The sequence below is a fragment of the Humulus lupulus genome, chromosome 5 (genome assembly GCF_963169125.1).
Source record: "Humulus lupulus chromosome 5, drHumLupu1.1, whole genome shotgun sequence".
In the NCBI taxonomy this organism is placed as follows: Eukaryota; Viridiplantae; Streptophyta; class Magnoliopsida; order Rosales; family Cannabaceae; genus Humulus; species Humulus lupulus.
Genome location: NC_084797.1, coordinates 35,096,954 through 35,108,682, shown reverse-complemented (window position 1 = coordinate 35,108,682; position 11,729 = coordinate 35,096,954). Strand labels below are relative to the sequence as shown.

The window sequence follows — 11,729 nt, the reverse complement described above, 5'->3', positions numbered from 1 at the left end:
GGCACACTACCATCCACACAAAAAATTGAAAACAAGACAATGTCTGCTTTGCTGTCTAGAGGGTAAAACAAGGACATTTCATAGCATTAATTATCCAAACTATATAATTTTTTAACTATGGAAGAACCTTGACCCCGTTTGTGACCATCCATAATTACAGCCAAAACAAATGCAGCCATTGCACGCTGTTCTGGATATGCTTCCTAGCTATTAAGAAACCTGATGAAATATGTATGTCCCCTATCCTTCACTCTATCAACCTGGCATGACTATCAATCTTTGTAAAGATGCACAGCATAAAAGGGCACACCAGGAAAACAATAATATAAAATAAAATGAGCAAATTATTCTTAATTAAATATCCTGACTGTATAGATGAAACTAACCCAGTTTAAGTGAGCATCTGCATCAGCTTTTTCTGGTTGGTGCGACACCTATTAACAAGCTCAACTATCACTTCATCTTTTACAGCCTAAACATAATGGCAAAAGAACCACATTAAGTTTCAGGGATAAGTAGCTCATAGAGATTAAAAAAAAATGGGACAAGTAGCTCATATCATAGATCATAGAGATGAAAAAAATTCATTGCTCATACCGCAGAATCACCAGGATTTACTGCCTGTAGCATGTCACTTAGGAGTTCTAGAACATTCTGCATAGCCTCCATGCTTGACAAGCTTTATGAAAAAAAAAATCAGAAGACAAAAAAATTTCAAAACCTAATATCTAGATCATGAACTGCGTTAAAATTTTCACCTCAAACTCTCAATTTCTGTAGCCATAGTTTCATCAAGCCTTCTTGAAGCATTGCTAGGCATTCCATAGCCAGGTTGAGGATGACCCATGGTCTGATGTGAAGCAGGGGTGTAAATATAGGGACGACGTCTAATGAACGCTTGGGAAATTCTACTCCAGAAGGCTGTCATTCATTCAATTCACTGTTATTGTTTAACAATTCATCTGATTTGAGAGAGAGAGAGAGAGACCTATTTCACAAATTTTAATATAATAGGATGTTAACAAATTTATATCAGTGATGAAACAGTGGGATACTAAGAACAGTGATCATTATCATTTCCAACTAGTAATTCCCTAACATAGTCAGGAAAAGTATACAAATAGCTATGACTAGCTCTTCAAGTAATTTCTTTTTTTTTTTTTTAAATAAATTTAAGGGTCAGAATATTGAAATGGCAGCTACAACATGTTTAACCACTTGATACTGTGTTCCAGAAAGAAAAAAAAAACATAGGATCCATCAACCCTGTAAAGGCTGTGATGAATTTTTATTTGAAAAAGTGATTGATGCAAATCAAACCTCATAATACCAAATTTCTATATCAAACCTAAAAAGGTGAGAACAATTGAAAAGGAAAAAAGAACTCTTCTAGATTTAGCGCCACAGGGAGGAAGAGCACATAGCATCTAAAAGATGGAGCTAAATGCATACACTTAATTCATCATATGCCCAACAATATTGAGAATGTTTTCCTCCAGGCCCACCAAAAGATTCTTGCCAAGAGTCAAGCAAGACCAAGATTTTCTCCCTCACTTGCATATTTGCCTGAATGTTACAATCCACGTGTTTCAAAAGTTACAATACATACAAATTCTTAATCAGAGAAAATAATTTAGATGCATAGAGAACTAGAAGAGAACACAATTCCACCAAAAAAAGTTTGGAAAACAGTTACTAAACAAAAAGACGGGGAAATAAACGCCTATCCAACTTTGTTTGGCAAATAAATATCCTTAACAATTCGGACAGCTTAAATATGTGGAGAATGAGAATTGCTGATGAACTATACAAAACCAGTATGATAAGGATGTACACTGTAACTGTATATATATATATATATGGGAGTGATACTGCTAGCAACACTCTTCTTCCTAATCTCTCTCTCTCTCTCATTTCTTAGCATGTAGAAAAAAAAATTTAGTATCCTAATACTAAATTATAATTTTTTGTAATAAGATTCCACATGAACATAGAGCAATGCGAACAATGCTCTTTTTCTCACTATCTTCTACAATTTACACTCCTCTCATTACCTGACAAGAGCAATAAAATGTTAATGTCTTAATATTAATTTTCATCTTATGGTAATAAGATTTCACATGTCAAGCAATAAGAAGGAATATAAAAGAGGGTGAGAATAGAGTGCTGTTGGTACTTCATTACACACAAACAAAGCACACTCATAAATGAAACTTGAGCCTATGCTTAAATAAATTACCCATTTCCTTGAACGACCAAACTCAGTGAGGAATGGCCAAATGGAACATCAAAAAGTCTTCCAAATATCCATTTTATCAGTATTGCACTTGAAATAAAGGCACCTTTAACAAACATAATAATCATGCAATTTAAACCTAATTGAATATTTACTTCTATAAAATAATAATGTTGTCTCAATAATCAGATGTTACTGTATATCTCACCAATGACGGTAGAGCACTACCTATGTGGTACGCCATCAGCATTGCCACATAGTAAAATTTGATATTAAGTGGAACCCACAACATCAATTGAGCACTGTTACATAGCGCTAATCTCATTACAAAATGGTGTATTTAAACATTTTAAAACTTACCTTCTTCTTCACAATTTTGATCATCTCCCCTAATACATTCCTCTCGGCAATTTGGAAGTGAACGTAATCCCCACAGTTCATTACCATTGTTTCTAATAGCTACATAACTCGAATTAATTCAACAAACCAGTTAGAAAAGATTGACCACAAAAAAAGGGGTTTCTGGTAGAATATACATATAAAAATACCATATTTTTCAATAGCAAAATGAAAATTAAGGAATTTAGAAGTTCAAGCTAAGTTTACCGTCAAAGAGAGTAGTTGAACTTTTGAGTTCTTATGTTGTAACCTTCTTTTCAGAGCTTTTACAACATCTTTTGCTTGCCTACACATTCAAATTGATAGTTTTATGGACTTCTAAATTCCTTAATTTTCATTTTGCTATTGAAAAATCTGGTGTTTTTATATGTATGGCAGATTAGTCCCACTAGCATGGCAGATTATAGCAAGTGGTAGTTCATTTCCATTATGACCGAAAAAAGAATCCCTGATAAGTTACAATCACACATCTACAAATAAGAACATAAAATCCATGGTCAAATTTAATTCAAAGAAGAAAGAACTCAAAATATATATAAATTGATACAACTCCATGATTATGAATGCGCACATGATACAGATAAACGTGCAAGGAAATGCCATGAAGTTTTGAATAAAATGGGAAAGTTAAATTTTAAATAGGTTAGTTGAGAAACACTAAAACAACCACAACAAACTTAAATTACATAAAGATCAGTGACTCACATAGCTTTTGGGTTTGAAATGTCCAAAAAGTCCTTAGTATGGGGTTTCAATTTAACACATGTCTCCTTCGGAAGAGTCACATTCTTCACACGCACAAAGTCTCCCTCTTGTAAGAGCATATTTTCCAACATCTAATTTGGACAGCAAAATTCTATTAAGAAAAAATCATCAACGTACAAGGGCTAGACAAAATGGACCAGATAAATTTATACAGGTCAATACAACACATAAATAATCAATCCCCTACCCAATAAGGCATATAGATCGTGCCTTCCTCTGCTACGAACTCTAACACCCCATAGTGAGAGACCCTCTCTGCAGGGTCATTCTGAAGCATAAACAACATCGGATAATCTATATGTAAAGATGCTGCAGAATTGTTTTAATGTTAACAACTTGAATTTGATTCAAATGGTAGCTTTAAAAAAAATTGAACGATCTAAAAACACTAACTGAGACGGTCAAGGGCCGAGGGAGGTATTATAACTGAACATTGCAACAGAAACCATATATCAGGAAGGCACAATAACAAAAGCATATAACCATAAAGTGGTAACATAGAACACTTACTTTTATCCCCACTCTCAAGTTGTGGCTGCAAAATAGATTAGAAGAATTTGAATCAGAAAAAAGGATGAACTAGTCTTTATTATAGAAACAAACACAAATACCCAAATTACAAACTGACTAACATTACGTGTCAAGGATTGCACCAAGAATGCACAAGATTTAGAGATGGGTAAATTAAATCAGAATACTTAATTGTCATTTTTCTTTAATGGAAAACAAGTATACTATCCTCTCTTTTTTTCAGCAAATTACAGGCTAATCATCTATAACTTTCACAGAACTTAGAAGGTAATGTTCTAGATTCTTTGTATCCACAACACCTTACTTTAATGAAGGTTTTGGTAGGCTATTCTAAACACCACATAAATCACAGCTACAATAGACTCTAAACACTGAATAATGCAAGAGGTTGTTGAAATATAAAAACAGAACATCTAACAGTGAAAAATTCTAGATGAAGTCTGAACCAAGTGAGGAGCAAAACTAACCTTATCGATAAAGGATGAAGGTTAACATTGATATGTCTGCTCAAATGAGGTTCCATGATACCCATATTCGTTGAAATACTGGAAAGTCAATGAAGCGAGTTACATATTAACATCATATACAGGTGCCCTCCCTAAAGTCCAACCCTAATGCACTGCCCCAGAAATCAGATAACATGGTAGTTTGAAACCAATTGTTGGTAGAGAATTGTAAAATATAATAGGACAGAAATAATACATCAGTAATAGATATTATTGTAGATTCTCATCTTCCTGTGCTGAAATATGGTGACTAAATCAACCATCATATTCAATAGAAAAGTTAGGATAACCACCTCATGATTATGTAGTAAAGCTTTAGCTTACCATCTTAATACTGTGTCTAAGGTTTTTGCTGGCTCTCTGCTGCAGATAGTTCATCTTCCAAAGCTCCCTATATATAGAAAATTTACAGTTATAGAGCACAAGTATTAAAAATAAAGGTTGAAAATTTTTATGAAAGCCCAAGAGCCTAATTAGTCTCACTAGGATTCCTAATCCTGATGATAACTAATTAGACTCCTTAACTACATATAATACTATCTTGAGTGGTCTTATGAAGTAATGCATTGACTATGCAGTCAGTAGACACAATTTAACCATGTAAGAGAATTTACTAAAAACTATAAGAAACAATATGAATAAAAGCAGTATAAACTCCAGCTAAAAAATTGATTTTTATCGGATTAAATTATGAAAAATCATTAACAAGATATGAATCAAAATGCTGCATTAATAAATGGAAAGTCACATAAATATAAGTTCAGAGGCAATAAAATTAACTTCAATTACATAAGAGATCAATAACCCAGAAAAAAAAACCATATTAAGCAATTATGGTGACTAAAATCGAGTAGAACAAGAAGAAGCAAGGACAGGGCAGAGCTGAGGGCATTGGAACCCCCAAAGTCTCAGTCACCGCTTCCCTTTTAGCCTTACCCTTGTGTGTTTTCTTTATCTTTGGCTAGAAAGAGAGTTCAAGCTTCAGATAACTCTATCAAAGCTCAAAAAAGAGTGACAAAGAGAGAGAAAAATGGGTTACTTAGCTTTGTTTGCTGCAACGAGTGTAGTGTTGCATACATCTTGGGTAGAACTTGAAAAAGTCAAAAACCCACTTGAAAAACAAAGCCTGCGCAGAGAAGAACTAAAAATGTCGAACTTGAAAATGGGTATTCATACACATTTACACGAAGAGAGGAAAACGTACCTAGGCAAGCTTAATCGTCCTCCTCCTGGGCAGATTGGTCGAGAAATGAAGAGAGAGAGAGAGAGAGAGAGAGAGAGAGAGAGAGAGAGGGGGTAAACACAGAGAAACAAGAGAGAGAGAGAGAGGGGAATCGAGGACCGACTGGGACCGTGTGAAAATGGGTTTTTTTCTTTTTTTTTTTGGTCAATTGGGAATGTGTGAAAAATTTTGGGGGGCTGGGGAAAATTAGGCGCCAAATTGCAATAAGTCCCGCCTATATACATATACACTTATATATATTATAATACTTTTTTAAAAGTGTTAAATTTTTGTGTTATGGAAATGGGTTTTTGTTGTAGTGTGTCTCTGCTCATCCAGGTCATCGATCCAAAACCATAGCAAGGAAGAATGTCCTTGCCCTTCTAGGTCCTGAGGGATCTCCATTGATTGGGGGCTCCATTAAAGGCATGAACTTTCCCGACCTCAATGTGCAGCATAATATAACCTCAGCAGTTCCACTCGCCTCCCCCGAAGGTCCTTCCACACAGAAGCCATCTTTGACCTCAAGCCCTACAAAGTTTGTCTCTGCCGAAGCTGAGACTGATCCAACTGCTCAGGACTTTGAGTCTTCATTATCTCCTGATGTACTGACACCTAAGGCAAAGGGCAAGCGCAAATCCAAAGCCGCTAGCATAAAGCAGACCAAGAAGGCCAAAGCATCCCTGACAAAAGGTACTAGCTCCAACTTCGATTCCACTCCCTATTCCAAATTAAAAATGAAGGCAAAAATAAATCCCCCTCCTTGCACCTCCTCGGAGGATGTCTCTCTTGAAACTAAAGATTTTTTGCCTGAGCTAGACCCCTCTCTGATTGAGCCAATTCCTGAAGAACCACAAGCAGATCCTCTTCATGAAGATTCAAAGGAGGAGACAGAATCTGAAGAAGACCAATCAGAAACCACTCCTATTGCCTCTGATCCAAAAGGAAAAACGCCATTGGCGTTTCCCGAATCGTCTGCCAACTCAAAACACAAAGGTGCCTTAATTCGCTCTTTAGGTTCCTCTTTCAAAGCCCAATCTCTTACTTTCTATTTTAATGGTAATGAGAAAAATATGCAATTGTATGAGCATCATCACTTCATTAGTGAACGCAATTTTCATTTGCTCCACATCGAGTTTTTGGGGTATTGCTTACATTAGAAGAAAGGGGATGATTACGTCCTTTGTCTGGCTTTGATGGGTTTGTGCCTTAGGTAGTTAAGAAATTTTATGTTGATTTGAATGATGAGTTGTTGGATCAGAACTCATTTATGTTTCATAAGGTTTATATTAGAGGTCATTGGTATAAGTTTAGTCCTGCCGAAATTGTTAAGGTTCTTAATCTAGTTCCTGTTGAGATTGATGATTCCATTTAATTTGGAAAGGATCGAGTTTTTTTTTAATTAGTTGGCCAAGCTATAGTGTGGGAAGCGAGTGCATCTCTCCGAGTCACGGACCTTACACACTACTATGGTGCTCTTTTCAAGTTTTCCATGTTCAATTGGCTTCCCACCACTAATTCCTTGACCATCACCCAAGATATGACATTTCTTGTAACGCCCTGGATAACCAAAGTCGTTACACTGTGTATTGTATATAGTGCAGGACTTGCTAACCAAGTCATATAGTTGAAAACGTGATCCTATAATCACAAACAGGTTAAGTTTAAAAGATTTTGGCCAAAACAGATAATCTTCATTAAAATAATTATTTAGTACATGGGATCCCAAAACAAGGTTTAAATGTCATATTTACAAAAATTCCAAAAGTTATAAACAACCATGGCCACTCTAATGGAAAAATATAAAATTTTAGGTTCAGTCCCTGTACAAACCCTCGACCGTGGCGGCCGAGAAGCTGATAATGTACACCTTGCCCCTAGAGCTCTCCAACTCATGGCCGAACCACCAAATCCTTGCCTTTACCTGCACCACGAAACACCTGTGAGCCGAGGCCCAGCAAGAAAACATAATATCATAGCATGATCAATATCAACAACCAAATATTCCACAAAGCATAACCAGGTATTCAGCAATTCATAACATTCACCTATCCAGTGATAACAATAAACAAGTTAACAACTTATCATCCAGATAATCAACATATCATACTCATCACATTAACAATGATAATCACATTCATAATCAACAATTATTGCAACCATTACACAATATTTATGGTTGGCACCCTTTGTTTAACCCACTGTCTTCGGCTCACTTAAGCCGCCCCCAGTGTTATACCCACTGACTCCGACTAGTTTAATCGAGCTCAGCGATAAATGAGCTGTCCTCAGCTACCAGTGGTTGAGTCGTGCCCTGTGCGCAAATATTGATTCTGACACTCTTAGGTCGTTTATCACATGTCTCCATGTCATAATACCATCTCATGACATTATACAAATATAGGGAGCTCTTAGTCCCAACATATTCATATAAATGGGTGCAATTTTCTTACCTTTGATCCCAATAGCTTGACTAGTGAAATCAACCTTCAAGCACGATCTCGTTTGAGCCCTAGCGTACACCTAGTCACAGCCATAAATTAGAACCAACACTAAACTTCAATTCCAAAACCTAACCTCGGGACCAATCCCGATCCCTCGGGAAGTCCTAATTCCACCAAACGGGGTGGTGGAATCAAACCCCAAGCCCCGGGGCAAAAACCCTATGAATAACTCAAAAACCCACTTCTGGAAATAGGGTAGTGCTACAGCACCACAAAGGGGGCGCTATAGCGCTACAAACAGAGCCAAAAAGGCTAGCGCTACAACGCTAGTCACAGCACACCCAATACTCTGGTTTTCCTCTTCAATTTTCCTCAAGCAAAAACTCCCAAAAACCTCAACTACACACCAAATTGAGCCTACCACCACCTACATCTCAACCCACACAACTGAAAAACACAATACCTAACCACATGCATCATCAAACCAAGAAAACAAGCATTGAACTCAAGAACCTAACAAGAAACTCAGAACTTCAAAGCCAGAATTCGTTACCTTCAATGGAGAATTTTGACCTTAGGTTATCTCTAGTATCCTTCCAGCCTCAAGCCCTTCTATTCCTCAAGCTTATTTCCCTTAATTCAATCCAAAACTCAATCTTAGAAATCACCTCAATAAAACTCAGAAAAACTCATCAGAAATCCTTAAACTTACCCCAGTTAAGCTTAATTTCAGTAGAACCTCCTAGCTTCACCAAGGATCCAAGTGCTAAGCTTTGGCCTAATCCTCCTCTGAACCACAGCTCCAAAAGCCCCCAAGAAATGGTGCAAAGAGAAGGAACCGGGTGAGAAAAAAATAGGTTAACTTAGGAGTTCTGTTTTTCTTTCTTTCTTTTTGTCTCTTTCCCTTTTTCTTTCAGTTTCTACTACTCTATAAAAAATTCACTAAATGAATAAAGTCAGATTGATACTTATCTCTGTTTTAAATCAAATGACCATATTGCCCTCCCATTAAAATCTAAACCTTAAAACATTCTAAGGGCATTTTGGTCATTGCTCCTAATTCCCGCTAATTCCTCGAGTGTCTCTAATAATTATTACTTAAACCCCGACACCTAACTAATCACCAATTATTTTCCTCAATATCAAGTAGTCTCCAATATATATCCTAAATTGCTAGAAATACCCCTAGGCTCACCCCAAGCCGGGTATAAATCTCCACTGTGATTTTTTCACTAAACTGCTCACTAGGATTGCCTCGTGCCACAAGCTGCAAATATATCCACATAATAATGTGGTCTCAAAAATTTATCACAATTATTTACATTTATGCCCTCAACGAGCCAAAATTACTAACATGCCCTTAAGAACAAAATAGGGCCCACATGCATATTCAATACTCATAAACATGCATCTAATCATATCTATATACTCATTTAATCATGCATGCCATATAATCATGAATTTATTCATTCATTCATTCACATAAATACCAATTATGCCCTCCTGGCACACTAATCAAGGCCCTTAAGCCTTATTAGCAAATTTTGGGTCGTTACATTTCTATTGTTCAAAATTGGGACTGGTGTCACTGTTGATCTTGCTGCTGCTATCTTTGATTAGATAGTGTCTTTGAGTGGTCCCAAGCGCAAGGGTCAACATTTGTTGTTTCCTTTAAAGAAGTATTATGAGACCTTGATTTCTCCTTTGGTTTGTCCTACCTACTCCGTCAAAGAGGTCAAAGTTGATAGTGCTCCTACAACAACTAGAAAGGTCAAGGGCATTAATTTGGCTAGTCCTAGGTCTAGAGATGTCGAGCCTGGCTCCCCTGCTGTTCAGACTACTCTTACTTCTGTCTAGACAGGTATTACCAGTCTCTCCGAGTGGTTCTCTGCCATAGAGGATACTCGACGCCAAATTATGGATTCTTTAGCAATCATCAATGCCTCTACCACTCCAGCTCCATGACAGTTTCACTTTCTCTCCATCTACTTTTATTTGCTTTCAATAAATGTAAAAGAACACTAAATGTGTCTTTGTTTTGATTCTGATTTCTTTTTTCTTTGGCATTTTCTTAGATAATGGGGGGAGAGAGAGTACTCTATTTTTTTTTAGTGCTTTGATTATGTTTTTTGACTTGCGTTGGTTACTTGTTTTAGTTATGTGATATGGTTATATTTGGCAGGGGGAGTCATTTTTGAACTATTTTCATTATTTGTGGATTTAAGCACTAACTTATTTTTGTAGGGTCTTTTAAAAATAATAGATATCCTTTGTCTATAAAATTGCCAAAATGGGAGATTGTAAATCCTAAAATTGGCAAATTTTATAGAGATATCTTTTTATATAAAAGATGATTTTAAATTCCTTTTATTGTGATTTTTTGAATCAATATCCTGGATTAATTTGTAAGGTTTGCAAATAATACCATATTTAGTATGATATTCTCACAATATGTTTATAAAAGGAATTTGTATCTTGGTTTTATACAGAATATTTATTCGAATTCATTTATAGAATATTTTTTGTATTTATTTTCGTGTAGCTCAAGATAATTAACTTTAGGAAATACAATCTTTGAAGGAATTAATTGTTATTTCTATCTTTAAAAAGTTGATATGACGCATGTATTAGTTGTCCCCGCAAAATTCTTGTCTGCCGGATCAGAATCAACTAAAAAATGGCAAATCTCCATTAATCAATAATATCTTCAAATATTCTTGTTTTTATTATAGATTTTTTCTCAGTCTTTTTCAGCGGGAAATAGTCTCTATAAATAGGCTTCTAGGGCCTTGAGAAAAAAGTGAACTCTTTGGTGCATAGTTTGTGAGTGAATTGTAATATTTGTGAGAGCTCATAGTTTGTATTCAAGATCATTGTATTCACGTGTTCATGTAGTAAAATGAGTATTTAGTTTTGTGGTGAGTTTATACATAATTCATGAGTGAATAGAAGTTGTAATTTGAACACAACTCTCTCATAGTGTTCGGGAGAAGATTTTTACAAGCCTTGCGTTGGGAGGATGCAAGCACTCGCTGGCTATTGATGAGAGTTCAAGTGGTTCGACACTTCAATCAAAATCAGATTAGTGAAGAGAAGTACAATAAAGTTGCGGCAAATCTCAAGAGGGAGTCTTGTTTTGTTTAAGTCAATATTTTGCACTTGTGATTCTTTATTAATTGGTTTTATTCACTGGGTGTGGCCCCAAGGAATAGGTTATCCGAAAGAGTTTCTGAACCTTGTAAAAATTCGTTATTTTCTTTATTATTTTTGCACTGTTTTTTTATTGTGTTCAATTGCTATCGTGACGAGTTCTTATTCTGTCCTGACATGTCTGAAATATGTGTTCAACATTTAATTATCATTCCGCACCTTAATTAATTTTCATAATTTAATTAATTTAGTAATTACTAAAAATAGAATTTCACTTTTATTTCTAAAAATAAAAATATAAAAAAACGACAATGTGATCCCATTTAAAAAGTTAAAACTATTATAAAATTAAAAGAGAAAACTTTGGAAAAGAAAAAAAGGTCAATTTTTTAGTGTGCCCATAAATGCTTATTATTATTTCAAGCATTAATGATTAAATAGGAAATATTGGAATCTACGAAGTGTTATCTAGAGAC

At 35.5% G+C, this 11,729-nt stretch overlaps 1 long non-coding RNA gene across 1 annotated transcript; it reads right to left on the bottom strand.

Annotated features, from left to right (window-relative positions):
- Nucleotides 1–1,517: 1,517 nt before the first annotated feature.
- LOC133780355 (uncharacterized) lies at nt 1,518–2,917 on the bottom strand. Its single transcript, XR_009869249.1, has 3 exons — nt 2,843–2,917; nt 2,597–2,695; nt 1,518–1,566 (listed from the first exon to the last, which is right to left on the bottom strand). It is a non-coding gene; the product is annotated as an uncharacterized LOC133780355 (long non-coding RNA).
- Between the last annotated feature and the right edge of the window lie 8,812 nt (nt 2,918–11,729).